The 4,246-nt window shown below is 34.8% G+C and overlaps 1 pseudogene across 1 annotated transcript; it reads left to right on the forward strand.

The window, feature by feature from the left end:
* Window positions 1-295: 295 nt before the first annotated feature.
* LOC145105484 (putative phospholipid-transporting ATPase 5) lies at window positions 296-2,982 on the forward strand (annotated as a pseudogene). The gene is made up of 5 exons (XR_013707324.1): window positions 296-1,149; window positions 1,247-1,357; window positions 1,477-1,752; window positions 1,841-2,164; window positions 2,272-2,982. The product of XR_013707324.1 is annotated as a putative phospholipid-transporting ATPase 5 (transcript).
* The last annotated feature ends 1,264 nt before the right edge of the window (window positions 2,983-4,246 follow it).

Below are 4,246 nucleotides of genomic sequence, written 5' to 3' on the forward strand. Positions count from 1 at the left end.
TTGAGTGATGTCGATGGCAACGTTGAATCAGAAAGCTTCTGTAACGACGTCGTCACTTGCAAAGCGGCAAGCGTCGGAGAATGTCGTCGGCAAATCAATGGCTTTGCCGCCTCACTTGGACAAGAAATGTCTTGCTCTCGCTAACGTCACGATGCAACGACTCACCTCTTTTAAACTATTATGGGGTTTTCATTTTATTCATTATATCGCAAATCATGTAATTTATGTTCTGTTCTTCATGTTGCTTCTAATATCTTTAATCACCTCCATTGGTTCTGCTCGATATACAGACTCAAAACAAACAGTTAAAGAATGGTGGTACCTTAAGTTACTCGAAGATACAAATGCCTCTTTTGATCCTGATAAACCACTGATCTCTGGGTTTCTTCAATTCTTGAGAGCACTCATATTGTATGGTTACTTGATCCCAATCTCCCTTTACGTCTCCATTGAAGTAGTGAAGTTCTTACAAGCAATGCTCATAAACAATGACCTCCAACTGTTCGATGAAATGTCTGGGAAATCAGTTTAAGCCCGGACTTCAAATTTGAATGAGGAACTTGGTCAGGTTGAGATGATTTTGTCTGATAAGACCGGGACTTTAACTTGTAACCAAATGGAGTTCAGGAAGTGCTCCATTGAAGGAATTTCTTATGGTGGTGATGTAAATGCAATTGTTCGTGTTGCTTCTCACATAATGAATATTAATATCGAGAACTACCGTTTCAATCTAGATGGTGAGGATTTCGAGCCTCGTGATAGTATTGAGATGCATGAAATTTGTCCCGATCAAGATAACGAAGTAAAGAACAGTATCTTTGATGATGCAAAAACTATGAGAAATCTTGGTTCAGGTGCTATAAAAGGTTTTAATTTTAGAGATGATAGATTGATGAATAAAATGTGGGTTCATGGATCGAATGTCTGGGATATGATGATGTTCTTCAGAGTCATGGCTTTATGTCATACAGGTATACCAATCGAAAATGGAGAAGAAACAGGAAGCCATAAACTCAAATATGAAGCAGAATCTCCCGAAGAAGTGACCTTTCTGATTGCAGCCCAAGAATTTGGTTTCCAGTTTTGCAAAAGAACTTAGTCCTCAATGTTCGTTAAAGAGATTGATTCTTCAATAGAAGAGGTGGAAAGGTTGATGCTTTCCCATGATATTCTTTATCTTTATGACTTCATCTCCCCCCTTTATTATACTAGCTTTCTAAAATACATATATATGGTTAAATTTCAGGGAATACAAGCTATTGAACTTATTAGAATTCAACAGTTCAAGAAAGAGGATGTCAGTGATAGTTCGTGATGAAGTTGGTCAGATTTTCCTATTTTGTAAAGGCGCTGACAAGTAAGTTTCTTGATTTTCCAATTGAATACTCTTTCAGTTAAAAAAGGAATCTGTAGTTTTGAGGATAAATGTTCAATCTTTGACCTGAAATATAGAGCTAAAAAGCTTGTATTATGCAGCATCATCTTTGTAGGCTAGGTGATGGTGGTAGGACATACCAACATGCTACAACCACGCACCTTGCAAACTATGCAGAAGATGGGTTGAGGACAATGGCCTTTGCTTATCGAAAGATTAAAGATTTGGAATATGAAGAATGGAGCTCAACATTTGCTAAAGCAAAGGCCACAATCGGGCCTGAAAGAGAGGAGGTGCTAGAGAATGTGTCTGAAATCATCGAGAAAGATTTGATGTTGTTAGGTGTTGTAGCTGTTGATGACAAGTTACAAGATTGGGTAAAACTGTAAAAACCATTAAACATTTACTCGACACTCTTTTCTCATCTATGAGAACATATTCATCACTTCCTAACATTGATTTCAGGTTGCAGAATGCATAGATAAACTCGCACAGTTCCAACTGGTTCTGGGGTGGTATATTTGAGAGTTTCAGTTCCATTGTGGATTGGACTCCTTATAGGCACTTGGGCTTTTCGCGGGCCTTGTGTATCTAACTTACATGTCACATGATGCTTGTGGGATGGGACAGTGGTTGCTGAAAGCCTGAAAGAATAACCCTTTTTCAGTAACATTCTAACCTTTTTTTTTTGGATTTTTGGTCAGATTCGCTTGTAGTTTGCTTAGGCATGATATGAAGCAGTTTCATCCGAGTTTGAGCAGGGATGCTAAATCAAAAAATCAAATAAAGGTGAATATTTATGAACTTGAATTGAGTCGGTTTATATATTCAATCTAAGGCAGATAAGTTACAGGTAGAAAAATGCGAGTTAAGGGTAATGATTCAATATTTTGTAGCTTTCAGGCTATGACAGATGACATATTAAATCAAATCAAGGCTTCTTATCAAGTGACAGTAAACGAAAAAACCAAGGATGATCCTTTTGCTCTTGTGGTGGATGGGAAAGCCCTTGAAATTGCTTTGGGGAATGACATAAGGGACCATTTCTTGCAGTTGGCAGTTAATTGTTCCTCTGTTATATGTTGTCGTGTCTCTCCTAAACAGAAAGCCTTTTCTTTTTTTGATTTGGAATCACATAGGATTTTCCGGTGATTGATATTTGCTAGCATCGGTGTTGTGTTGGGCGTGTGCGAAAGGTTCAACTTTCCAGTTTCATTAATATTACTTTCTTTAGTTGCTTACTGAGTTGGAAACCACTTTGGATGTTGGAAATAGCAATCACCGTTTGTGTTTATGGCTTCCTGTTTCTTCCGTTGAATTAGCTCCCGTTGAGCTTTTAACAGGTGATGGACTACTACTTTTCCTGCTCCATGGAAGGACGGAATCGTCATTTCCCATCAAAGTATGCAAGTGATTATCAGTGTAATTCTCTCTGTTTATGCATAAATCTTTATTAGAATCAATCTCTTAGTGGTGGAAAAGAAAATCAACTATTTCTCATATTTTTTGTGACGGTCATAGGTTTATCATGACCAAATGACTTTGTTACCCTTTTGTACTACATGGTTGATACAAAAACAAGTATAGGAGTTTGATTACATTGTGAAAAGAAGTAAAAAAAGGTAAAATTTTCCTTACCATCATTCCATTTTGCTTTTCATGGTACTGTTCTTTAGTGATTAGATGTTACAGGTAATGAACATATTATCTCCTCTTTAGTGTTGTTCATTTCTTGAATAGATCCTTTGTATTTGATACGAAAATTTTATACTTTATGATTTGGGTCCACTGACAGCAAAAAGCTAATCGTATCCATATGGTATTAAAAAAGGGTAACATACATGTTTTGTTGTTAGTCTATCATTAAGCTAAATAATTAATCTTCTGAATGACCTTTAGATGGTTATTTTTTGCAAAGGGTTCAAAAGCTTTACATGGAAAAAGAAAACATATCGTAAAGGTTCCCCAATCCTTGCCTTCGAAAGCTAGAAAGAGTAAAAAAAATATGTAGTTCATCTGGTAAAGAATGACTTTTTTCATCTGTATGTGCTCTCATACATGGTATTTTTTTTTCTTAATGTTATAAAAGATGAAAATTTCCAATTTTCTATGATAACAGGAAAACATTTATATCTTTTAGTAATTTTTGTGTTTCTTTGAAAACTTTTAGTATTTGTGTTTAAGAGGCTTTTTAGATGTAAAACATACAAATCTTGAGTGATTTGTGCTTCTGTAAAAAAAGTATAGAAAGTGTAAATTTTAAATATTTAAGGGTAAAGGGCTTACAACTTCTTTAAATTCATTGTGAAAGAAAATGCTCTTATAAGTATCAGTTTGATGCTTTCAACTATTTACTTTTTTTGTAATTATTTATCTTTGTTATACCGGGGCATGGGATCCTTGTATCATTTTTTCCTTTATATCAGACTAGCAATGGAGGTTATTAATCAAAGAACCTTAAAAACACAAAGGTTGCAGCAGTGTAAAGTTTATGTAGGCAACTGATTGTATTCATGCGAGATATGTTGAAATATATGCATTTGTTTCAGAGGTGTCTTTGAAAGCTAGATTTGTATATAATCCCTTAAGGGCAAAAATGTCAAAATCATATTCAAGTGTATATTTGGTGGTCGCAACAAAATCATATTCAAGTGTATATTTGGTGGTCAAATATATATAACGTGAAAATTACTCAAATGCCAGCAAATTTTTGTTTTCAAGAAAGAGAGTTTGACAAAGATTTTTACAAGGAGTTTCTCAACAGATGAATTACTATTTTTATTGATGGGTTAATTTTTATATTTTTATTTTTTGTGTCTTAACTCTTAAAATGAATGAATTCTGATAAAGTTTGTTGTTGTTTAACTTATC

The sequence above is a fragment of the Lactuca virosa genome, chromosome 1 (genome assembly GCF_052849685.1).
Source record: "Lactuca virosa cultivar CGN04683 chromosome 1, Lactuca_virosa_CGN04683_v6, whole genome shotgun sequence".
NCBI lineage: Eukaryota > Viridiplantae > Streptophyta > Magnoliopsida > Asterales > Asteraceae > Lactuca > Lactuca virosa.